A 27212-nucleotide genomic window follows, 5' to 3' on the forward strand; every position below is an offset into this window, starting at 1 on the left:
CATACACTAATTTTAAAGGAAGATTTTGTAGTCTCACATTCAAGATTGAAATCTCTTGAAAACTATTGTTTTGACTTAATGTTTTCTTTATTGGTGGCTTCTGAATTTATTTCTTGGAATTTATTTCAGGGCCAATGTGGATAGCAATGCTATGTCATGATTTCATTTGTTGCCACTTCCACATTCTAGCTGACCTGAAATCTGGAAGATCTCCCCCAAAACACCTATATAATCCAGTCTGAATTTACAAGTATCACTTGCAAGAGAGGCAATATCAGGCCCATAAGACTCAAATGAAGTCTCTTTTAATCATAGATCTCCTTGTACATGATAGAAACTGGCAGGTGACTCACCAGGGGTGGAAGCCTGGAAAATAGCTTGCTGAGGAGGGTAGTCTTTCCGGTAACACATCGCCACCCTTTTCGAAGCATCCAGAGAACCTGAAGAGCAGGAACTGCCAGTTAGACCGACTGAACGCTTGGCATTCTTTCATGGAAAGATGACAACTCATCCAGGGTGAAAGAGGAAGTGAAGGCGGGCAAGGGACAGGAGGGTGACCTGACATTTCCATTGTTTTGTAGGCTGCCAGCTCTAGTGCAGTGTTTATTTGGGGGAGGGGAGGGGAGGCGTTGGAATCATGCCCTTCTATTGTTGCTGTCCTAAGTGGGTGGACTGTGCCATTTTGTCAAGGAGAGGAACTTGTATTTATCTTATCCTTGTGTTGCTTCAGAATCCAGCTGGCTTGTGTTCCCTGCTATTCCCCTCACACAGAGCCTTGGACTCTACTGATTATAATCCTAGCAGCATCTTGAGAACCGGGGTTCTCCTCCATCAGATTTCTGAGCAATCTGAGAGCTGAAAGACTTTTCACAGGCTATTTCTGGCTTTGCCATTGATCTGTTTTGAGTGTCACTTGTCACTTGATTTTTGTCACAATTTGTAAGGTTACATAGTAAGAGTGAAAAGATTTAACTGCAGCAGAAGTGTTATTCTGATAATTTATTAAGTGTTGTCTTGGGAGATCTTTGGGGGAAAAGCAGATTATCCTCTTTAGTTTGTTGTTACTATAGCTAGAATCCACCTGGGAGTAGAAGGAAGCCTGCAGTGGACCACCAGTGGTAAGCAGGCTTCCTAGGGAATGATGGGCCATCTGAAGACTGACCAATACTGTCAACTCTGTAGTATATCTGTCCTTCTACCATCCTTGGCCGGCAGCACTGCAGGTCCCAGCTAAAGTCTGGACGCCTTCTCCATACCTGCACCTGGGCCTGCAAGTCACGCAGAGGAGATCCGCAGTTCGGCAGGTTGTTCCTGCCCATGTCTCCCCGCTTCTACCAGTTACTCCAAGCAGTTGCCATTCTCCAGAAGGCCTCTCGACTCTTCTTACTCAAATGACCTTGCACCTGAGTTCATTAGGAAATTTGAGACTACCTGGAATGATCTCCACCAATTTCTGGTCCTGATGCCTGGAAACATATGTGTAGTCACAGTCATCCTTACCTGTTTTTCTCCGGGTTTCTCCCATCCCCTCCTGCCTCCTCCGAGGCCTTACTCTATTAGTCATGGTGCCTTCCTCTCGCTCTGATTTTCAACCTTTGAGTAGTTATTGTCTCTTTCCCCTGGGCTGTGAAATGCTCTCAGTGTTTCCCATTTCTGCATTTCTCATATTTACTAATGCTCTATTCATCAAATCCAGTGCACGTGCTGTCGTCTTATTGTTCTGAGCCCCCTTATTGCATCCCGTGCACTTTTTTCACTCTCTTCTCCAAGAGTCTTGGGCTTCTAGAAGGGATGCTTTTGGTTTTCTTGCTGCTTCTCTTTTTTTACTCACCCCTTGCTATTGGAGTTCAGTTCAGGGAGTATTGCTTCTCTCTTCTTACATGCTCTGGCTTCAGGCTTCGTCTGCTGGCTGGGTTTTCATCACCATTTAGGTGCCATGTTCCCTCCTGCCACCCGCCCCCAGCCCCCGCCCCCAGGTCTCCTGAAATACACAGGGGCTGAAAGCACCATTTTTCCTCCTAAGCCTCCCCTTTCTCCTCTCTTCAGAGACTATATATATTTGCATGGTGGTGAAGTTCTGAGCTTTGGAATCAGACAGACTTGGATTTGAATAGTGGCTCTGACACTTGCTGATGTTTGATCCTGAACAAGTCATTTAATTCCCAAGCCTCAGTATCCTCCTTTTTCAAGTGGGGATAAAAAAAAGTACCTATCTTAAAAGGTTCTTATGAGATAGATCCTAATGCATCCGTATGGTGCCTGGCTCAGAATAAGAATGCAATAAATGTTAGCAGCTACTGGTGATATGGCCTCTTTTAGTTACCCTAACCCATTGAGTCACCCTTAATGCCTGTTTTCTTTAGCTCCTATTTCCAGTCAGTCACCCAGTATGACTGATTGCTAAGTACTGTTTATTTGCTAGTTCTGGAAGTTTCTGAGTTTCCTCTTGTCTTGGCCACTACCTGTGTGCTGATTCTCATTGTTGCCTGCTTCTTTTGTTCCTATAAATCCAGTATGGTACCAGATGGCCTCTCTCTGTCTAATATGACCTCTCCCATGGCTGAAGTACTCTGGTAATTCCCATTATATACAAATCAAAGATCAAGCTCCTTAACCTGATCAACTGGGCTCTCCCTTGGTTCTTAGTGGCATTTTAGCCCTTTCCTCTTTACTTCCTGACTCCAACTTTATACTTGAACAGCATTGTCTTGCTATGTTTCCTGTGCATGCCATGCTGTTTAGGCTGTATGTCACCTTTATTATCCACACCACTTGAAATTCTTTCTTTTCTGGTTTTGCCTTATGAATTCCTCCTTGTTCTAAGAACTCAGCTCAGGTGTCACCTCCTCCGGGAAGCCTTCCATGACTCTAAAAATAGTTCAAGTAGTCTTTCATAGAATCATGTAATTCTCTGTGTCTGTTAAGTACTTATCATGTTGGATCTTGATCTGCTTGTGTGTCTTTCCTTCCAGCATAAGTCCAGAAGGGCAGAAACTGTGTGTCAGTCAACTTCATATTTTTGTGCTTAGCTTGTTGCTTGACATGTAGTAGGTATTCATAAAATGTTTGCTAAATGAATGAATGAATTAAAAAATGAGCAAACCTCCAGGTGACCTTGATTTCTTGTTCGTGTGGACCATAGAATGTTCTGGAGCAGGGCTGAGTATGAGCAGTTCAAGCCATAGCTGGGCAGTCACAACTGAAGTAGACATCCTAATGGCCCTTTTTCTGAGTCCCTAGTCTTCGATGACAGTCCTGGAGTGAGCCTGTCTGCTCAGGAGTATTAGGTCCTAAAAATCATTTGTGTGAAAAATGCTTAATTCTTATGGGTTTTCCCCCCCGAGAAGACACTTTAAAATTTTAAAACATATGGTAATGTTTGCATGAGAACTTCCTTGATGGGAGATACTGCAGGTGGAAAGTTTTCTGAGTAGTGTTACACCACGGTGGAACTACTGCCCAATGATATGGAGATAGAGAAAATGTGTACTCTGAGACAGAACTTCCTTAGAGATGTCAAGTAGACTGACCTACTTTAGAGACTGCCTGTACCTACTTTAGAGACTGCCTGTATCCCAACTTTCTATTTTACAAAGATGATGGCTAAACAGTGAAAAGCTTAAGACATTTTAGAACTATGTGGCAGCTAGCCTCATGTGGCTACTTAGGTTTCAATTGAATTAAAATTAAATGTAATTAAAAATTCAGATCCTCAGTCACATTAGCCTCATTTCAAGATCTCAATAGTTGCCACATACGGCTATGGCTACCGTACTGGGCACCTCAGATATGGAACAGTGCCATCATTGCAGAAAGTTCTTTTGGACAGTGCTGTTTCTGAATGTGAGTCTTTGAACATTTTTATTATTTTTTTATCTTTAAAATTTTTCTTAAATGTATTGGGGTAACTTTGGTTAATAACATTATAATTTCAGGTGTATAGCATTACAGTATATCTGTATACTCACCATCTGAAGTCTAGTTTTCATCCATTACCATACATTTGACTCCCTTTACCTTCTTGGTCCTGCCCCTGCCCCCTTCCCAAATTGATGTCACCATTCTGTTGTCTGTGCGTATGAGTTTGTTTTTTGTTTGTTTTGTTTGTTCATTTGCTGCTTTTTGTCTTATATCCCACAGGTGAGTGAAATATGACTCTTATCCTTTTCCATCTGGCTTATTTCACTTAGCATAATACTCTCAAGATCCATCCATGTTGTTGCAAATGGTAATATTTCATCTTTTTTTTTTTTTTATGACCAAGTAGTGTTCTATTGTACATATGTGACTCACAGCTTCATCCAATCATTATCAAAGAACACTTAGGTTGTTTCCATGTCTGGGCTATTGTAAATAATTCAAGAGTCTTGATAGGTAATATCAAAACCACTTTACCACAGAGGGAGTTTTACAGAGCTATGAAATAAGAATTCTTACTGGGAACACCACATAATTGCTGTATCATTTTATATGGTGTATATAGCATTATATCACCTTATCATTTGGGGAAAGCAGCATTCGCACACCAAATAATGTTATATTGTTTGTCTGGAAATGTGTTCTTATAGAACTCAAAGGGGAAAAGGAAGAATGTGGACTGAGTAAATGCATTCTTTTTTTCTTTGCCTCACATTATCGGAAAAACTCAGAGGCTAAAATGTATCCTGGAACTAAATATTTACATTTCTTAAAGAAAGTGTATGGGGTTCGTGTGTGTGTGTGTGTGTGTGTGTGTGTGAAAATGAAACAAGGAATTTGTATTGTTGAATAACATAAACACTTCTAAATTTAAAAGCAAAAGAAAGGGAAAATCTACTTTCTTTAATCTGTGTCTTCAGTTGCCGAATCCCCTTGGCCTCCAGTGGCCTGAGGAATGTAAGAAGTAAGTATATGGTTCAGTTCAACTGGAACCATGCTCGGAAGCTCTAGCTATCTTTTTAGTACCACAGAACTCCCTAGAATATTTCACTCAGGAGCGGCACGTGTTTACACTGAACACCTCGGTTACCAGAACTACAAAGGGAAGGAGGGGCTGGAATGAGCACAGCAGGGATGGACCTGCGCAGTCTGTCTCTCACACACACTTGGACTTACCCACCATATCTTGCCTAGGGAAGTATGGGTCATTCCACGATTCCAGACCCCAGGAGACCACAGGTGACTCCTCCCGGGTTGCTTCTGAAACGCAGTTCGGAGGCTGCAGCAGGTGGGATTATTATTATAACTATTATTTGATTTATGGAATGGTCTTTGGTTTCACTTCAGCAGTGTTGCCTCCAGCCTGTTCCAAATAGTGTCTGGAGAAGTTCTTAGGTTTAACTTCTTTGAGGTGGTGGGATGTAAGCTTGAAGGTGAAGGGGATTGAATTCCTACTTTTCTATGCCTTTTTCCTGTCAGGGTGCCTCATTATTAAGACACAGATAGAGGAGCTGTAAGTTGAGTGGAGTGTGGCAAAGTTTGGAAGAAAGAGAGTGAAGGGCAAAGGGTGTGCATCTTAGGTAATAATCGTAGCAGTTGTTACAGTGCTGATAAGATGGGTTCTTGACTAATATGATGAGTTTATTTTACCCATGAAACCTTTAGTTATCAGTGAAATATAAGAATTACAGAGAGGTAATTATTTGTGGAATTTGCTCATAGCTTTTCTAAAAATTCACTGTCTTCTTTAATCATAACGAGACTCATTTTATACCCTCTCTGTCCTTTTTTGAGAAGAGGAAGTACAACCTGGTGTTATGAACTTGGACTTTGGACCAGAGAGACTGGGGATAAAAACCCATGGTCACTGCTTGGATAAGTTATTTAAAATTCTGGATCTGAATTTTATAACCTATAAAATGAGAATGATAATGCTTATCTCATAGATGAGAGAAGTATATTTCCATGTGCAGATTAAAAAATTAGGTTGGTTGACTCATTTTCAGAAAGACCTTTAAAAATTAATAAACATGCCATATTTCTTGATCACTTTCATGATTATATTTGGTCATCTATTTAAGTTTTATCACATATATCCACTTAGTGTTTTAAAACTCTAAAGAAGCCTGGCCTGTGTGCTCAGTGGATTGAGTGCTGGGCTGTGAACAAAAGGGTTGCTGGTTCGATTCCCAGTTTGGGTCCACACCTGGGTTGTGGGCCAGGTCCCCAGGTGGGGGCGTGTTGAGAGGCAACCATGCATTGATGTTTTTCTCTCTCTCTCTAAAATAAAAAAATATTTTTACAAAAACTAAAGAGAAAGTCTCTTGGTGAAATCAGTGAGACAGTCTCATAGTCTGTGCCACTATTAGTGACTTAATCAAAAAATGAAGTTGAATGTAATCAGAAGAATCTGTTTTAACATCAAATTCCTTTTTAAGACAAATCACTGTACTTAAATAGGTAAAGGGAAATGAGGAAACTGAAATTCAAAGGATATTCATTTAAAAAACAACAACAACAACATGGGGGTGGGCGGGGCAGGGGAGAGCAATGGGGGAAAATGGAACAACTGCAATAGAACAACAATAAAAAAATAAAAATAGCAACAACAAAATCCTTGAGTATTTGAACTTTTTGCTGTTTTGAGTACTATCATTGTTCACTGATTTCAAACCAGCCTGAGAGAAATAACTAATACAATGTATCTTCCAGTGAGCTTCTGAGGACAGACTACTCAGTTCTGGCTGCTCACATTCATTATTTCAGTTTTATAAAAGTCGGGTTTCATGTGACTGACACAGGAGGTGGAATAATCGAGTGTTCCTCCCTGGAACAGTGTGCAGTGATCATCACAGAAGGAAATGAAGTTCCCTTTTCCGTGATGCCTGGGCTTCTTGGGCCAGCATTACTGAGGATGTGTGTTCTGTCGAAGCCTCATATGCTGATGACTCTTTTTGCATCTGATACTGGGATAATCTCCAAAAGTACAAGGATGGATGATATATAGTCCCAGCCTTGGAGATGCATATCATCTGGAAGGGAATATGGGTGTGAGCAGAGGCGATGTCAGTATCAGGATGAATGCCACCATAGGGAGCTGGGAGGTCATAGGAGAGAACTTCCCAGGGCAGGCAGGAGGCGGGAAAAGTCAGGACAGCACCTCTTGGAGAGGTCACCTGAACTGAATGATGAGTAGGACTTAGATGATGAACAGGCAAGAGAGGAGAAGGGCGTTGCAGGCTAAGGGGAGAGCATGTTAATGCATTGGACAGCCTGTGTATGCTTGTAAGTCCAAGCTTTTCACTGTTAATCCAATATAAAGCACGGTGTGTAGAGTCAAGAGTGATATAGTTGGGGACCAGGTCATGAAGAGCCGTGTGTACTATATGAGGACTTAAGAGTGTGCCCTGTAGCTAATGCGGAGCTGTTGAAGAGTAAGGGTAAATGATAAGATTTGCCTTTTGGATGGGTTGCCATGGCAGGTTGGTGGATTATAGACTCGAGGCTGGATGGCAGGAAGCTATCTTAGTAGGCCAGTTTAGAGTGGCTCGGACATGCAAGAAAGCAGTGAAAATCAGAACTGGAGAGGACAAAATAGGTTTGAGAAGTGCCCAAGATAAGTTTAATAACTGATCCATTGGTTATGGGAAATTAATGAGATGGAAGCGACTAGAATGACTTCTCTAGTTCTGGTGTCATGGATCTAGGGACTGTAGGAGGAAGAGTTGGCATGCGGGCCAAGGTGATATATTGATTTTACAATGTCCATCAGCCAATTGACTGTGAGTCAGAGGCTCTGAGAAGATGAGTGGTTGGAAATATGAATCTGGGAGTCATCCACAAAGGGGTGTTAGTGAGAACCTGAGTACTCTGATATCTAAGGTGAGCACAGAGTGAAGAAGGTAGTGGACAGAGGATGGAGTCCTGGGAAACATCAGGTAGAAGTGGAGGGATGGGTGGAAGAAGACATTCCTAGAGAAGATGGAGAAGAACAGGTCTGGAGGTGGAAGCTCTGGTGTCATAGAAGCCAGGAGGGGAGACTTCTAAGAAGTTTGAAGTTGAGAGAGCTAATCCTAAATCACCTTAAGCATTGGATGAAGTAGTAGGCTAGGGAAAATGGGGTTGAGAGCTTGAAGAGAATGAACATACAGTATTTGGAAGATACAGGAGATGAGCTGATCCAGAAAAAAACGTGAAAGAAATGTGAAGAAGTGCTGAGGCCCAGTGGGGATTAGAAACCGAATACACAGTGGCCCCAGCCTATGTGGCTTCCCAGCCTCTGCAGGAGCAGAGCTGGCAGATGATGAGTTTAGTCTGGGGAGCAGGGCTGGGTGGGGTGATGGCCAGTCAAATGTCTCAGAAAAGTGAGGTGTGAGGACATGGGGTGCTGGTAAGAGCTGGGGAGGAAACGTGGCCATCAGGGAGCTAAGATGTTAGAAGGAAACAGTTTGTGGCTTTGGAGGGCTCTGTATCGTCAGAGGAGAGGTGTAGTGAGAGAAGGGCAGGAGGCTGCAGGGTGGCGAAGATGTCAGGCCAGAGCAGTTGCAGGGTGTGACTGTGAACGTGGGTGGCAGAAGTGGCCTGGTGGCGAAGGCCAGCTGAGTGGAGGACGGCCCTCAGGAAGACTGTGTACAACAGGGACTTTGAATCCACACGGACAGACTTGTAGGATTCACACTGAATTACAAGACTGAATGTGTAGAATAAAAAACTGTACATGGATGTTTAAGAACATGGCAGAAAGATGTGTGTCCTTAATATTTTAAGCGGGTTTCCTAGATGCAGGGGCCTCTCACATCAGTATCTCTGAAGACCCTGTTGGCATTTATTTAAGGTGTGAAAAAAGTCTTAAGTTTGTGTGTCTTTTTAAAAATTCTTCAATTGAGGATATGTTTATTGATTTTAGAGAGAGAGAGAGAGTGGAAGGGAGGGAAGGAAGGAGGGAGGGGAAGAGAGAGAGAGAGACAGACAGACATTGATTGTGCTCTGATCCGGGATCAAGCCTGCAACCCAGGTATGTGCCTGACAGGGGATCAAACCCGCTACCCTTGGGGGTATGGGACAATGCTCAACCAACTGAGCCACAGTTAGGGCTGAGTTTATGTCTCTTTAAGAAGGAAAGTAGGAGAAAGCTTTGATAATGACTATAGTTGATGATACTACTTATATATATATATATATTTATACCTTTCAAATTTATTTCATTGTTTGATATTCAGTTTAGTTTGGTGGTTCTGAGTAAGCTATTAAAAGTCAACTTTAATTTATTACTTTGTGCAGAGAAGGTAGGAGGAAATACTTAACTGCGTGTGTCACTGGGTAAGAGAATGCATTATTAACAAAGAGAACTGAAAGCTCTAAAGTAAATTTAAGAATTTTTTCATGCTAAGGAAGGCAATAAATTGATGCCAAATTATATGCATTTCTATGCACTCCCACCTAAGGTTTGATTTTCAACTTTATATATTTATGTATTTGATTTTTTTAAAACTGCAGGTATCTGTGTCTTCTGAGATGAGGAAAAAAGTCAAAAACAAATCACATGAGCATATATTTTCTGGTTTCCCCAGTACTGGGTGGTGTGAGGACACAAAGATGCATAAGACTTTATTCTTGCCCCTAAAGAGCTTCAGATTTGGTTGAAGGAACAAGACATAAAGAAAGGAAAAGACAGATAATTATGCAGGATTTAACTAGTGGAGGCATTCCATGACTAATGGACAGATGCATTGTTCAGGCAGCAATTCCACAGGCGTTCAGAAGAGAGGTCATTTCAGGCTGTGGCAGGAAGGGAAGGACGTAGTAACTTTAAAAAATGAAGGGAAAGAAGGGAAGAGACTGAAACTTAGGAGTTACTGAAACCTTGTACTCAACTTCTGCCTTACTTTTTGCCTCGATTTCCCCATCTGTAAAAGGGAATGATATGTTGCCCCCCAGACTATCAGGCCAGGCAATGCAGATAGAACCCAGTGCTTCCGTGGGAGGTGTAAATTGCATCCTTTGGAAGGTACGCGAAGTTTTAGACTAGGGTGTCAATTTCTGTTGTTTAAATTTACCAAGTAAGATGACAAGAATTAGAATTTTGCCGAAAGTTTGTCTCCCACCCACCCCCACTGCCACCCTGGTAAGGAAAGACTCATAAAACCCTGAACATATTTTAAGCAAGCTACTAGACCAATTACTACTTTGGAAAGAAAGTTGTTTCATGCCCATGCATTCTTTTTGATTTCTTTATTTCCTTTAAAAAAGATAATGATTAATAAGGAAGCAAAACAGGAGGGGGCCAGATCCCGAGTTAGGAAGAAAATACTTTGTGATTCACCTTTTCACTTGGCATCCTTAAGGAAGTTCCATTCTGTGGAAGATGCCGGTTGATGGGTGGCCATTTCGACTGAACCCAGCTTGGCCCCTGGCATTTTGGAGACTATTGCCACAGAGTTCATGGGTCTCCTGAATATAAGGACATGATGTCAGTCCTTTCAACCTTATTGTTAATTACTTTGGGAATATGAACATCATTCATTAGGCAAGGAAGCTTGTAACCCAGACTGTAACCAATGTGGACTCTTCTAATACAACCAGCAGACCTTCAACATCTCCGTATTCCATGTTTGTGTGAATGTTTACACTTACCTCAGTTGCCAAAGACTTGGAGGCATTCGGGGCTCCTGGGACTCTTATTGTAATTACGATGAGAATTGGACCCTAGAACTTTAGCCTTAAATCCACTGAGAGTGCCTGTCTGTCTAGGAGGTGTCTCCTTCTGCTGTGGTCCTTCCTTCTCTAAGGTAACAGTAGCAAGATGCACTAAAGGTGGTATTTCTGAAACAGATGTTTTGAGTAAGGAATTCTATTTTCCTGACTACACCCACTTCCCTACACGTTCCCTCCCTCCATCCCTGCACTGCTTCTGGAAGTGGTGACTCAAGGGTCATAAGCAGAACCGTTTCCTTCTTTGGCAGAGTGGGGATCTAGCACTAAGTGGAGGAAGAAGGTGTGATGGAAAGATGTGACAAAGAACAACAGGAAAAGAGGAGGGAGACAGGAAGATGAAGAATGCATATGTTACAACCACATACACAGGGTAGAGTCAGCTAGTAATTCTCAAAGTGACGTCTGCCCCTACCTGTCAGTCTAAATGTCTACCTGTGTGTGATTCAGTATCCTCAGAGGACACGCACCCAGGTAACCATTACAAGATGGTGAAACTTGAGTAGTATTGCAGATGTGTGTGTGTCTCAGAGGTCAGCTCTGATGTCATTGCCACTGAGGTCATAGTGGGTGAGGTCATGTGCAAGAGGAACAGTAGGACTGAGCTGCCCCCTTAGTGCTGCTCTCCTCCCATGATTCCTCATTTTCAGCACCCAGCTAGGTGCTGGCTCACAGTAGGTGCTTAATGACTAACTGGGTGATTGGGTGCTGGCTGTGGCCCCTGTTGGAGGCACTCTGACCTGAACCATTCTAGAAGAAATGAGACAGCTAAGTAGATTTGTGTCCTGCTTGAGACTTTCTTGTGGTGGCAGGCTCTTAACCTGGGGCCCTTGGAGGAAGGAGCCTGCAGGTGTCTGAGAGCCTCGTGAAATGGGATGCAAAGTTAGGATTTTCTGGGGAGGGAGTCTGAGGAGTCTGTGACCCAAACAGGCTGAGCTGCAGTGTTTAAACCCAGCCTTATCCTCCCGTGGCATCACCCTCTAATTTCAGCATCTGCTGTAGATTCCTGACACCACCCTCCCTTCACTCCTTTTTGGCTGCTACCAAATTGCCCCTTGTTACGAAAAATGGAGCCGCACTTTCGTGATGATCTTGGCTTAGAACCTTGTGTGTCCTGAGGTGGAGAAGGTTGGCACTCTGCTCCCCTCCTGCTGTGATGCTCTGCCTAATGCCCAAGAGGAGGAGACTCCTCCAGACCAACTTTAAGGAAAGCCTTTGAAGGCAGAGCCAGCGACCTTATGGAATCACTGGTCAGCAGACACATGGATGTTTATGAAATAACAAAAAAATGATGACCAGGTAGGCCACAGAGGCCAGAGGTCAGAGAACTTAATGCTGGAGTGCCCTTTGGCAACTCGTGTAACTCACCTGTAGGTTTTTTCCATTTGTAAAACTAGGGTTAATGGTCTACTGACTATGGAGCAAACATGGGCTGATAGCTGGTGTGTGCTGTGGAGGTTTCAATATTTTTGCACATAAAAGATTTTTTAATAAAAAAAATGATGATTAATGGTCATATTCCCTCCCAAAATAAATGCATTAACAATTTTTTGCCGCTTTTGAAAATACTATATTTGATATAGGCAACTGAAGCACAGATGATAATAATTGGTACTCATGGGAAATTATTTGAAGGATATTTAACAGTGCAGGCATGGAGTTATTCAGAAAATGTATAGAAGTCTCTCTGTGCCAGGCCCTGGGAAACATACTTCAGCCCACGTTTCCTTTTGACACCTAAGCTGTGAACTTGGCCACATGGTTGAGGGCTTTGTAAATTGGCTACTAGAATTTGCTGTGTGAAATACAGCATTGACTTAGTGTTGGGGTATTTCCAAGCAGGTTTGTAACCACTTTGAATACACCTCATGTGAAGACACACTAAAGCAGTAGTTCTTAAACTTTAGGCTGGAGCAGAATCACCTGGAAGGGCTGTTAAAAACACAGGTGGTTGGGCCCCACCCCAGAGTTTCTGATTCACTAGGTTAACCGTGGGGCTTGATAATTTGCATTTCTAAGAAATTCTCAGGTGATACTGATGCTATTGGTCTGGGAACCACACTTTGAGAACCACTGCATTAGAGAATTTCGTTTTGTTTTTTTTTTTAGATTTAGGTGCCTTGGAAGCTCTCTGCTCCTCCTGAGAACTTGGTGTGGTTTCATTATGGTTCAAGTTAATCATATTTGTGATCCCAGTTCCCTTTTTGCTTTGCTTCAGAAATTCAGATTCAGATTTGTAGCCTAACTTAATAAGGTTTAAATTGTTTACATTTATACTTGGCCCCAGCCTTGATCTCCATTTTCCCCAACCTGAATTTTTACCTGTTTATATTTTGCAATTGTATTATATAAATTCCCTCAAACTGTCTGTTTTGTGATGTGGTATATACAGTAGCCCCTCTCTATATTGCAGTTCACTTACTGTGGCCTCGCTGTATCGCGGGATTTTTAAAAATATTACATTTAGTTATTTATCACGGATTTTTTGCTATATCGTGGGATTTTGTGGAACTGTATACGTATGTTGTTAAAGTTACGTAGGTTTAAGAGTGTAGAATATGTTTAAGAACCTAAGTAGTGTTTATAAAAGTGTGGAAAAGGTTAATAAGGGAGTGGGAAAGGTTAATAAGGGACTGGGAATGGTTTATAAGTGTGTGGAAAGGTTTATAAAGCCTTAAAATATATATATAAATACTAAAATAAATGTGAGGTTCCTACGTCGTGGATTTTCACCTATCGCGGGGTGGGGGGGTCTAGAACGTAGTACCCACAATAAGTGAGGGAGTACTGTATTGATAAATATGATTGCAGTGTTCTTTTTCTGGGCATTTGGCTTTCAAATCAACCCTAAAATATTATGTTTTGACTGTTTAATGCATTAGGTATGGGAGTTAGTTCCTCCAGAAGTGTTGGGTTGTTAATAGCACCAAACCAAAACTGATTGAAAAGAAAAAATTGGATAATTAGGTGAGAGTGCTAATAAAGTTTTAGTAAAAAACATAATGGCTTTTTTTTTTAAGTGATGAGTAGCTAATATGACCTGCAAGCAGATATTTATGGTTTATTTTTAGTTTTTATTGAGAACACTACTATAATCATGTGCCACATAGTGACAGTTTGGTCAACAAGGAACCACATATACATATGACGGTGGTCCCATAGGTTTATAATGCAGCTGAAAAATCCTCATTGTCTAGTGAGGTCACAGCCATCGTAAAGCTGTAGCATAATGCATGGCTCGTGCATTTGTGGGGATTCTGGTGTAAACAACCTCTTGCGCTGCCAATCATAAAAGCACAGCACATACAATTATGTACGGTACATAATACTTGATAACGAGCAACTATATTACTGGTGTATTTATTTACTATACTTTTATCATTATTTTAGCGTGTATTCCTACTTATTAAAGAAGGTTGCTGTAAAACAGAACATTGTGTTACATTGGCAGCGACCTTATATACCCTGTGTCTCTTGACTACATAATTTTCTCTTGCTCTTAACCTTGTGTTGTTTTGTATAGTAATGTGCTGTACAGGCTTGTAGCTTAGGAGCAATAAGCCATACAAGATAGCCTAGGTGTGTAGTAGGTTAGATCATCCGGGCTTGTTTTAGTGCGCTCTGTGATGTCACACCTCAACAAAATCACTTAACGGCATGTTTCTCAAAATGTATCCCTGGATGTCACACACCGATGAAATAACTTAATGGTGCATTTCTCAACCCTGATGTTAAATGGTGCCTGGCTGTATATAAAAGCAAACTTTACAGTTTCATAGGTTGTCGGACAGAGAGGGGATAGAGTAGTGAGACCAGAGAAGGAAGAACTAATTATAGTGGTGGCCAGCTTTAGGGACATCAGGGTCGGTCACCTAGGAGTTTGTTAAATGGGACGCTGGTTTACCAGGCCTGGGATTGAGGCCTGCTTTTGTACTGAATGTATCAGGAGATCCCAGCTCAGCGGGCTGGGAGAAGTTCTTGCAACTCTTACTCCCGTAGTGCTGGGGAGGAAAATGAAACTCCGGGCTATCTTGAAAACCTGCTCCGAGTGTTTTTTTTTTTTTTTTTGGATGAGGAGTTCCTGTTCAGATTTTCTGCAACTGTTTGTGAAATGAGATAGTGTAATGGGCATGATGTCACTTGTATTACACAGCCTTAGCTCCAAAAAAAAAAAAAACCCTCATTATGTTAGATGGTATTTGGAAGTGGTTTGCAGCTGATTTCTCTCCTGCTTTCTTCTCTCCCTCCTTTCTTTCTCTTCTCTGTGCTTCTTTCTCATCTTCCACTTTTAGCATAAGTAAAGACATTTAGCCAACAGCTTGTTTGAAAACAATTTGGAAAAAGGGAATAGGAATACTTTAAAAAATTCTTGGGTTTCTCACCATGGGCCTTACCCAGGAGTGTGGAGTAAACACTGAACGCTGCACTATGAAATTTGACTCAGACTGGGATGTGCTAACACCCCACCAGATGGGGAAAGTTGGGAACTGGATAACTTAACATTAATGTGCTAAGTTACATACAGTCTAAAAAGGTCAGGTATTCTTTTGCACCGCTGCCTCTGGCTTTCCCCTCCCCCCATCCATTTAGTGAAAGAATCAAATTTATCACCTGTCATATTGTTACTAATTCAGAGTTTAATTGCTCTAAGAGTTACCTGGATTTAGGGCTGTCAATCACCAGTTGCCCATAGCTGTGGCCTTCTGAATCATCCAAATAGTTTCAGAAGAGGCAGTTTTTATTTAAAAGGCATTTTTCTTAAATAGATGTTTAATTTTAGAATAGTTTCAGATTTACTGAAAGATTGTGAAGATGGTATAGAGAGTTCCCACACACCCCACACCCAGTTTCCTGTGTTATTAATATCATGCGCTAGTAAGGTACATTTGTCACAGCTAATGAATCAATAATAATACCTTATTACTAACTCAGTGCCATAGTTTATTCAGACTAATTTAGTTTTTACCTAATGTTCCTTTTCTGTCCCAGGACCCCATCCAGGATCCTACATGTTGTCATGTCTCCTTAGGCAGCTTGAGACTGTGACAGTTTCTCAGACTTCTGTTGTTTTTTGTTAACTTAAAAACTTGAGGATACTAGTCAGGTGTTGTGTAGAATATCCTTCTATTTGGGTTTGTCTGATGTTTCTCTTGTGGTTAGATATGGTTTATGGGGTTTTTGGGAGGAAGACTACAGAGATAAAGTGCCATATTTCATTACACCCCATCAATAACATCATTATATAGATACATATTATCAACATGGCTTATGACTGTTGGTGTGAACCTGGATCATGTGGCTGAGCTAGTGTTTATCAGGTTTCTCCCATAAAGTAACTTGTCTCCTCTTTTCCATATGGTGCACTTAAGGTGTGGAGGGTTATGCTCCCCACCTCCTGGAGGGAGGCAGTGTGCACATACATTATTTGGTATTCTTCTTGAGAGATTTGTCCCTCCCCGATTTACTTATTTATTCATTCAAATATTTATTTAGATTAGTACAGACTCATGGGTATTTATACTTCAGGTTATAATCCAACAACAAATTATTTTATTGCTTAAATGGTTCCTGCTTTGGCCTTTGGGTGCTCTTGCAGTGGCTCCTATGTCCCTTTTGGACATACTGTCATTGTTGTGGGTTTTATTTTTTTCACTTTCTTATTCTTTTTGGCACTATAAGATGCTCCAGGTTCATTTTATATATGAGGCCTATCCAGAAAGTATCCAGTCATGTGCTCGAAAAATAGAGACATTTATTGAAGAAGATACAAGATATAAGAAATATTGTACACAGGACAATGATGCCTCAGTCCCCTTCCAAGTAGGCACCTTGGGACCTCACATCGTTTTCCCAGCATCTTTTCCACTGTTCAAAACATTCTGCAAAATGCTTTGTTGGAATCTCTATCAGCTGCCCTGTCGTGTTTTCCTGAATTTCATCAACAGTTTGAAAGCTCTTCCCTTTCAAAGGTGATTTTAATTTTGAGAAAAGCCAGAAGTTGCAGGGCACCAAATCTGGACTGTATCGGAACTGGGTCACCTGGGTAATTTGATGTTTCACCAAAAAACTCTGCCTAAGATGTGAAAATGTGATGCATGACCAAATGCATTGTCGTGATGAAGCTGCCAGTCACCAGCTGCCCATAGCTGTGGCCTTCTGAATCATCCAAATAGCTTCTGTGGAGGAGTGTTCAAGCCCAATGCAAAATCCAATGCAGATTAGTTGCTCTACTTGCTCATCATTTTGAATGAGACAGCCGCACAGTACACATGTTCACTCAACGGTGTCTACCACCTCTACTGACTAGTACAGCGAAGTCACTGTTGTTCACACATTTACATTCCAGTCCACTCTCCTTGGCTACCAGGTTACATCGATGTCATACAAACCATTCTCATTATACTAACAATGGCTGTACTTTTTCTGAACAGAACTTGTATTCTTATCTGTATTAAACCAAACATGAGTTCATCCTGATATCTTCAGCTCCAGTGCAGTACTACACAGACCTTTCTCCCTTACTTGTCTTCAAACTCTCATTCCAACAATAAAACACTGTCTCCTATTGTCTACCATTAATTTACTTACATGTGCTGTGGTTTCAGAATGGTTACCTGGTGCTGCCTCTAGCCCTCAGCTTCTCCAGATGGAGTTGAGTGCTTATGTGGAGTTACTTTTGCTTTTAGTCTTAGTGTCTCTACTCACTTCCCGAGTTACTTAGGTCAGCACCTTTTCTCTCCCTCCTTAGAGCTGAGGTCCTTTCATACATTTTAACAGTAGATTCTCAGGTTGCAGTCTGCATTCCAACCTGGCATCTCTTAACTCCCTAAATGCTTTTTTTTTTTTTTTTTTTCATTTCATATATTCAGGTTCACTATGCTGTGAAGTTCTATGAAACAGGCAGAAATTAATTTCTGAAGAAGTGAGAGAATGAGACAGGCAAACTATAAAATACTCTTGTGTTGCAAATATTAATCAATTGAGTTTATCCAAAAGCCATAAATGTATTAGAATTCTATTCACCGGGTTGTGGGAATGGAAGTTGAGACCCAAAAATCCAAACTTAGTTCAACCTGCCAGCAACTTATTAAGTCTTTTACCTCTGGGTGCCCATTCAGTACAGTGGGGATAATGGTGCTATACTTTTTCTTACTTAGAAGGTGGCTGTGAAGATAAATGGGGGGCAGGGAGTGTGTGAAACAGCTCAGGTACCCATGGTGAACACAGTGCCGTTTCTTCATTCTCTTCTTTCTCTTTTGCTGGTACTACTTTCTCCCATGGCTTTGGTGCTTGACTCAGCTCTTCAAACTGTATCTTTCATCCTGGGGTCAACCGTCTTGTGGTTTAGTTGTCCTTGTTGTGTGGATGACTCCTATAACTCTGCTTTGCCCCTTGTCTTAAGATTTAGACCCCATCTATCTTTTGGCCAAACATTTCTACCTGAATGTCTCCCTACAAAATTGTTATGTTTAAAAATCAGTGTCATCTCAAACCAACAGATCTTGTAGATTCTCTTACTTTTTCCAGGATCAGTCTTCCAGGCTTTCAGGTACTGGGGCCCTTTGGCTTTTCATCATCCCTAGCCCTTAGCCCCCAAGTTGTCCAGAACTCCTTTTGTGATGTTTCCCTCCTGTTCCCTCCTCCCCTGACCTGTACCACTGGAGGAGATTCTTAATTTTACCAGCTACTCTTAGTCCAGTCTACCCACCCCACCCCCCAGCTTGTCTTCCAACCTGTCCTTTACTGTTTTTAGTCTAGTTTTTTGAATTTAAATATTTTAACTTAGCATTCAAAGCCCAGCTTTCATGTCTAGCTTTACCTTTCAACTCAATATTTATAAACTACATATAGTTTAACTGAACTACATGTTCCTTTTTGCTCCTGTGCTATCTCTCTCTCTCAGATAAATTTTAGAGGCAGAACTAAACTTGCATGGGAAGGTACAGGGAGATAGATCGGCTTTAGCTTAGCATGAAGAGGATCTTTGCAACAGGGCTGCTAAAGATGGGTGGGTATCATGGAAGAGGCCTACCTGCGAGGTCCCAGTTCCCAAGCCTAGGGACCCAATTAAAGCCCTCATCTTCCTCCACCTGCACTGTGTGGCTTCTCTTTTTGGGGGCCGTTTCCTCCCGCGTCTATGACAGTGCACTTGGGTGCATCCTCTCGCCTCTCAGACTGCATCTGTAGTTATTTCTCCCATCTCCTAAATGAAGGTCCTGTCTTTTTTCCCCTTTCCTGTGCTCTTGCTTGAAAAGTTTCAGGCTCTTAGCAATCACCTTTTGAGAAAGATTCCCAAATAAGAACCCCTGCCTTGTCTTCATAGTTTGTCTTTTTTTCTTTTTTTTTAAACCAACTTCTTGACAGATGTTTCTATTTGGGTACCTTTGTATCCAAATTTGAGCTCATTTCCTTCCTTCTGAAACATATTCCTTCCCCAGAGTTCCCTGGTTGATAATGGCAACAGAGGTTGGCAGACTTTTTCTGTAAAGGGTCAGACAGTAAATAGTTTTGGCTTCAAGAGCCACTAAGTCTCAGTCACAACTGCTCGTCTCTGCCTTTGTAGCACAAAAGCGGTCATAGGTAATATATGAAAAAGATAGGTATAGCTGTGTTTCAATAAAACTTTACTTACCAAAACAGATAGTGGGCTGAAATTGGCCTGTGAGCCAGTTTGCTGACCCATAATCTAAGTCACAGAGGCCCAAATTCAGTATTCCTTTGTGACTTTTCCAGTATTTTTGTTTGCTCCCTTTACGATTCCACCCTTATGAAAACTCATTTCTAGACCATAGCTCTCCCTCATTCATTGGTCTAGTAGACAAAATGCCCATTTTACATATCACTCTCCATCTATTTACATAATCAAAACCCTCTAGTGATTCCCCTTTGCCTGCGTAGTGTAGTTAAAATTTACTAGGTGCAGCTCTTTCCATAGTTTTGTCTCCAGCCTTTTCTTGCTCCTCTGTATGGTCCCTCCCGCATCTGCGCTGGTCTGGTTTGTGTTCTGATATTGGTTCCATCTTTGCTCACCATGTGCTCCTTACTCACAATAGCCTCCCCTTCCACTTGCCTTTGGGCCTCAATTTGGATCTTACTCTCACGTGAAGCTCTGCCTCAAGCCCAGTGATTACTCATTCTCTTGATTTGAATGGTGCTTTTGATGTCACTTACCTGTTTAGTTGAGGCTGCATTGGGTTATAATTTCTATCTTCATGGTGTTCCTCCTTCTCCATCTCAATTTTATGATACTGTTAAGGGCAGCCCAGTAGATGTTCAGTTGACATGGGTGATGCTCACACATTGATCTGTATATATTTCCTATCTCAGTTAATGGATTGTCAGCCTTGGAGACTCTGTGGCCACTTTTCTTTCACCCTCCAACCCACCTCTGATGACAAAGTCTAGCTGCTGTTCCCTCCATTGACTTCCCCTGCCTGCTTCCTCCTCTCCATCCCCTCTGCTACCGGCTTATCTCAGGTCACCTCCGTCCTTCACCATTGGAATAGCCTTCGAATATGTGTTCTTACCACCAGCTTCTCTCCCTTAGGACCCCAACATCCTATCTGTAGGGATCTGACATGATCTGTACCTTCTCTGATCAAAACCCTTCAATGGCTTCCCATTGCCCTGTGGTAGGGGCTAGCCTCCCAGCATGTCATGAGGCCATTATTGATCTGTACTCTGTTCTCTCCAGGCTCATTTCTGACCCATCTCATTTATATACGCTACATTCATTCAACCATATGAAGGCCCTAATAGGTCCTCTGTGCATTTGAATCTACTTCCTCTTTCTCTCCCTTTCTCTGGTCCACCTGGAAAACTGCTATCTGAATTTCTAAGCAGGGCACTAATGTTCTTTCTTCTATAGAGCTTTTCATTTTTTTCTTCCCCACAGCAGACCAAAAGGAGTCAAGTATTATTATAAGATGACCAATGAGAGAGATATGGGAGTTTGATATATTTTTCTTAATTTTATTTATTTTATTGGGGTGAATTGGTTAATAAAATTATATAGGTTGCAAGTATATAAGTCTATAAATACATCATCTGTGTATTGCACTGTGTATTCACCACCCAAACTCAAATCTTCCAGCATCATATATTTGACCCCCTTTACCCTTTTCTGCCTCCTCCCTAGATGTATTTTCTTTCTTTCTTTCTTTCTTTTTTTTTGGTTGTCAAATGATCTTTAATTGAAATATTTTCCTTTGTAGTTCTTACTCGCCGGGCACTCCACGGCACCACTGCTGATGTCATCTATGATGTTGTGAGGGTGGCGGCCATCAGCATTGCAGCCCACAGACTGGGCTGTCCCCAGGATCTCTTTAATGGTTCCAGCAAGTTCTCTAGCTAAAGATCGGTGCCGCATCTGTGGGCAATGTTGACAATCTCATCAAAAATGATATTTCCACTGTGCTTAATGTTCTTTTGCTTTTTTCTGTCTCGTGGGGGTTCTTTGAGGGCTTTGATGATCAGGGCAGAGGCAGAAGGCACTACCTCAGTCTGGGCCTGTCTGTTCTGAATGGTCAGATTCACTGTAAACCTCAGACCCTCCAATCACCGGTTGCCTTGGCGATGTCATCACCAACCTTTTTTCTGGAGACAGGTCCAGGGGGCCAATCTTGGGAGCCAGGGCAGACGTGGCACCCACTTCCCCGCTGGTGCACTGCAGGTACACGACTTTGACCTCGTTGGGGTCGAACTTCGGCGGCATGGTGGAGGCCGCTGGTGTCGGATGAACCGGAATTCGGGACTACTGAAGAAAGTTGCACCTTTGCCTCCTCCAAGCCGAAAACCGAAAGCCCTAGATGTATTTTCTAATGTTCCTCCAGGTTTTAAAGTTAACCTAGAGCCTGAGCAATGATTAAGTAGATAAATCTATAAAACATCATGAATGCCACAGTACACTAAATATGTAGGGTTTTTGTTTTTTGTTTTTAATCTTCACCCAAGGATATTTTTTCATTGCTTCTTTTTAGAAAGGAAGGGGGAGAGGAAGGGACAGAGGGAAACATGGATGTGAGAGAAAAGCACCAATTAGTTGTCTCCCATAGGCAACTGGATTGGGGGTCAAACCTGCAACCTAGGTATGTGCCCTGACCAGGAATCAAACCCGCAACCCTTCGGCTATAGGATGACACTCCAACCAACTGAGCCAGACCAGTCAAGGCCTAAATATGTGGTATTGACTTATTCCTTGCTTTGATTTTGCTAGAGCTTTTGCCTTCTCCTTCCATTACAGTGGATGATGAGAATCAACAATGTAGAATAATTCTGGGTTTATTTCTATCCCCACCCTTTTCTACTTTTATTAGCATTTATTTTATGCTGAATTTATTACCAGGCCATAAGTTTTGTTTTTTCTTTTAAAGTATATTTTATTGATTATGTTGTTACAGTAGTCCCAATTTTTTTCCCCTTTGCTCCCCTCTGCCCAGTACCCTCTTCCCTCCAGCAATCCCACCCCCCTTAGTTCATGTCCATGGGTCATGCATATAAATTCTTTGGCTCCACCCTTTCCTATATTATTCTTAACTTCCCTCTGTCTATTTTGTACCAACCGATTAGTCCCTGCACCATTTCTCCATCCCGCTTCCTCCTCCCTCAAGTTTTGTTTTTTCAATTTCTCCTGGGATATCTTTTTCTTCTGTGCAACCTCCTGTTCTGGTTTAGGAACAACCTGCTCTTTGTCAGTGAGGATCATCTCAATGTGGCAGGCAGAGCTCGTGTATGGGTTAATCCACCACGAGCCCTGTGAGTTCTGCGCTGCACCTTGGGAGCTTTGTTCACCTGAATGTGCTCAATGACCAGTGAACCTACATCTAAACCTTAAGCTCAGCATTACACGCTGTATTTTTAAGCCTGTGCAGCAAAAATTCAGCACTTTTGGGGCCACTGACCTTGAGTCCAGACCCACTGGCCTCACCTACCAACCCCACCGCTGTAATGATGGAATGAGACACGTTGCTTCTGTGAAGTGACATCCTTCAGATGCTTTGTGGCTTCACAGATGTGCTTACCGTTGGTGGCCTGGGCAGTTTCACGAGTGTCCCTAAAGTGAACACGAAAATTTGAACCTCTTAATTCACACAATGTTGTGAGGTTTTCTGGGTCAAGTGAATAGTGAACTATTTTCAGAGGTCATCTCAGGCCTTCCTGCACCTCCCCCCCCCCTTTTTTTTTTTTACCTGAAATCTTCAGTTGAAAAGGTTAGGATGAGAGCAGGCAGGAGGGAATAATTATTTCATTACAAACATTTGATGCATAAAAGTAACAGCATCTGTGGCAAAACTTACTAGACTCTCCATGTCCTGTTATTTCTCCTTTTTTTACGGGAACTTCTCCTCCTCCGAGGTGCACAGTGGGGCCAACAACTCTCGCCAAGCAGCCCCCGGGGCCCGGGAAGAAGAAAGGGGGCTGTGAGGCCCCTGAGCAGGAGGGCGGCCATGGTCAGACAGCCGCCTGCCCTTTTTGTTTAATACCTCATCCTAGCCAAGGACAGAGTATGTTTCTTTCTGGAAGGATCTGCTGAGCAGAAAATATAAGGCATGTGATTATGCAGAAAGTGCCCTTTTAAAGTGTTCTTTTTTTTTTTTTAATTGATTATGCTATTACAGTTGTCCCAATTTTCCCCCTTTGCCCCCTCCACCCAGTATCCCCCACTCCCTCTGGCAAACCCCCCTGCTTTGTTCATGCCCATGGGTCATGCATAGAAGTACTTTGGCAAGTCCATTTTCTATCCTTGATCTTAACATCCCCCTGCATACTCTGTAACTACCGATTTGTATCTCTTAATCGCCTCACCTCCTCACACCCATCCCCCGAGACCCCTCTCCCCACTGGCCATCATCCCCATGTTCTCCACATCTATGATTCTGTTTCTGTTCTGCTTTTTTGCTTAGTTTGTTTTTTAGCTTCAGTTGTTGATAGTTATGTATTTATTGCCATTTTAATGTTCATAATTTTGATTATGGGGTAGATACAGTATGGAGAGGGAACACAATTACTGTGGTTCCTCTCTTACTTGAGAGTCTGCTCCAGCATGAGGTCCTTGGGGACACCTTATTAGAGAGGCCACGTGCCTTCTTAGTTCTGGAAGTGAAGGAGGAGAAACTGGTGGATGGAGTGTTTTGAAGAGACTAAGGCATTCTTCATTTAATTTACATTTCCAATCCCCTGGATATTGGTGTCAAAGATTGAGAGAGACTCAGCAGAGAAAATATATTTTAGTCCTGGGAGATATCCATTCTTGACACTTTATTCCTGATTCTTCATTTGGGGCAGAGAAACATTGAAAAATTTATTTTAATGCAAAAGAGTTTTACTTTTTCCAGATGATTTACCTTTTTAATGCTAGAACATGGGGGTAGTGGGATCTGAGTTGAAATAATTCTACATTTAAATTTATAGTTGTTTTGTGGGTATGTCGAGCTGGGAGTGGGGAGGAATTATTGTGAACCTTTCAGAGACAGATTCTTTTAATAGTGTTCAAATGTCTTTGTGGAATTCACAAACTGTTTCTGACTTGGAATTATAAAATTTAGATATGAAAATGACTTAAAGGCTTTGTCCTTCATTTTCTAGGTATAGGAGTCAGGTGACCTGCCACCAGAGCTGTGGTGACAGCCTCTTTACCCACCTTTTCTCTGACCACATAGTGGGTGCAGATTTAGCAAGATGAGAATTTAATCACTAAAATAATGAGTATTTTTCTTCACTTTAAACTTCAGTCAGAGTTGATTAGCCTCACTTTTCTGTTTAGCTTTTGCCTAGTTGTCTTTTTCTGATGGTTTTTAATCTGTTGTGGGCTTTTAACACATAAAGCTTGTCTGATGTTATAGAGATGAAACTAAAAAAATCAGGAGAGGTGGAGGGTTTGCCTCACTTACCCCTTTTCCTTTAAATTCCTCTCACAGTGAGGGGATGTATTGTGTGTCTTCAGCACATGACACTGACTTGGGTCCTGCAGGCAGATGACTAATGGGACCTGAGCAGCCCGCTGTGTTTTGCCAGCCCCAGCCCACACTGCCATGCTTAGTAGCTCCTGTCCCGTGCCCCTGTTGACAGCCATCAGGTGACACTGTTGGCCTGGTGCCACTCCCACCGGCCTTGGCAGCGAGGAGGTGAGGCTAGAACTCTGAGGGCTGGCATTTGGTAGGGAGCACCCTCAGGTGCTGATGGCACAAGTCCTGTCTGAGTTCCCAGGGGAGACAGGTGACGTGATGACCGGATGACCTGATGACCTGACATGCCGCAAGCCCAGGCAGGCTGCCTTCGGGTGGAGCAGAGGGCAGCGGGCAAACCTGCAGCAACCCACAGGCTGGTGCAGACACCGCAGCCTGGAATGGACTTCCCTGAGTCTGGATCTTTGCTCATCCTTCACTGCTGGGTGACCTTAGTGAATTCTGTAACCTCACTAAGCTTCCGCTTCCTGTCCATGTAATGATGGTGGTGATACTTACCTTGCAGGGGCAAAGGTGAGAAATAGCGTCAGTCAGGCACCTAGCAGGGTTCCTGCATGTTGATGAGCCCAAGACATAGTAGCTATTATTTCTGTTATTAAAAAACACAGTCACATGCTTCCTTGTTGATTATTGGTACAATTCTGTAAGAATGTTTTTCCTCTAGAAATTTGAACTCTCATTTTTAAGCCTGGTGGTTTCAGCTGGAAGAGAACTGTGAAATGCTCTATTATGTTTTAGGTTCTTTTGTTACTTATCCCTAGAGCAAGACTTAGAAATCTATAGAGTTGAGCACCTTGCCCTCACAGATGGGTTGTGATCTAAATATCACAGATGTCTGTCTCATAGCCCATGAAGTCTAGGTGAACCTTCTAACTGTGCCCAAATAAAGGATTGGTTTTTTTCTCCTTTAATATGCTAGGCCCCCCTGCTTATCTCAAGCTGAAATGGATATTAAGTAGCCAGAAGTTTCCTGTCTGTGATCAATTCTAATGCCTTTTGTGAAGGGAAATTAAATTAATTAAATGAATGTTTCCGTTGAGTCCCAATGTGCAGGCTTTTATCCAAGCCTGTTTAGATTCATGTAGAATCAGGGCCAGAAACGTTTTTAGACAACCTTCTCATTTCATGGGCAAAGAGACTGAGTCAGGGATATAAGTAATCTGCCCAACTTCTGCAAAGTGATGTCAAGGAAAAGCAAACATTGGCTAAGGGGATGTATGTGGGGAGGGAGGGGGTGATGGAGAGCTGCTGGGCAGGTCAAGCAAACAGAGTATGATTCCTAGACAGTAAGACCATGTACTTTATACGCTCCTGATATGCCTGGGCGATCTTGGCATGCTTTAGTATTTTATAAAGTGCTGTCACATAGTATTTATTATGTGATAAAATACTATCATTTCTATTTTATAGGTGATGAAATTGAGGTGGTCAAATGATCTTCCAATTCAACTCGTTAGACCAAATCAACAGAAATTTGTTGAGTGTTTGCTTGGTTCAAGGAACTCTGCTAGGCCCTTTGGGAAATATAAAATTGTCATATCCTGATAGAATGGAGCTTATTGCAAGTGATGAGACATGTGAAGTTTTATGACTATATGAAATTTAATCTAGTTGTTCAAGGGCATAGATAAGTAGTAAGATAATAATTGGGACAGGAATTTTGAGACTGGAGGGATCAATGTGCATGTCAAGATCTCCCTGGCAAAAGTGCCTTCATTACGCACCTGTAGCTGCATCATCTTCGCCAGGTGCAATCATTACCCATCCCACCTGCAGCCCCAGGGAGCTGCTCTGGGAATCCTGAGCACTTGGCAGTAATCCCAACCCTTAGAGTAATTCAATAAAGGTTTGAATGAATGGACAGGTACAGTGAAGAGAGAAAGTCTTTCCAAGCAGAGACAACAGCATGAGCAAAGGTGTGGCTGTGCGATAGTAAGGAAACGGGCCTGACTAGATGAACAGGCGTAAAGAATGGCCATTTGAAAAAGAGGTTTGGATAAATTAGTGGGGAGGCAGTAAAAGGGATCTCCAGGTGGGCCAGAAAGCCAGGTGGTGTAGTGAGCTCATTAAGGCACCGGGAAGCCACCAAAGGCTTGATAGTAAAAGTTGATGAGAGTGGCTCTTTGCAAAGGGTGTTTGGGCAATGAGATGTGGACATTGTTTGTTTTATACTACAAAAGTTTTAAATTTTCATGTCCAATTTATCAATTTTTTTTTCATTTGTACTTTTGATGTCATACCTAAGAAACCATTACCTATCCCAAAATCAGGACAATTTACTCCTATATTTTCTCTGATCCATTTTTGAATTCATGTTTACATATGGTATGAGGTAGGGTCGCACCTTTAATTTTTTTCCAGGTAGCGATGCAGTTATCCTAGTGCCATTTGTTAAAAAGAGTATTCTTTCTCCATCTAATTATGTTCATACTCCTTTTTTAATCTTTCCCTACCACTTGTCTTATTTTTCTTAACCCCTCCACAGGCAATCACTAATGTGCTTTCTGCTGCTCTGTGTATTAGTTTGCCTTTTCTAGACAGAATGTATTCTTTTTTTGCTTGGTGTTTTCCATTCAGTATTCTTCCATGTTGTTGCATGTTTCAATAGTTCCTTCTTTT

The 27212-nt window shown here is 42.1% G+C and overlaps 1 protein-coding gene and 1 pseudogene across 1 annotated transcript in view; one reads left to right on the forward strand and one right to left on the reverse strand.

Annotated features, from left to right (window-relative positions):
- The window catches only part of PRKCH (protein kinase C eta), a 204397-nt gene that overhangs the window by 32804 nt on the left and 144381 nt on the right, over nucleotides 1-27212 (forward strand). The window lies entirely within an intron of this gene.
- Nucleotides 20819-21390, reverse strand: LOC150016878 (large ribosomal subunit protein uL11 pseudogene; annotated as a pseudogene).

The sequence above is a fragment of the Furipterus horrens genome, unplaced genomic scaffold (genome assembly GCF_987537825.1).
Source record: "Furipterus horrens unplaced genomic scaffold, mFurHor1.1.pri manual_scaffold_3, whole genome shotgun sequence".
In the NCBI taxonomy this organism is placed as follows: Eukaryota; Metazoa; Chordata; class Mammalia; order Chiroptera; family Furipteridae; genus Furipterus; species Furipterus horrens.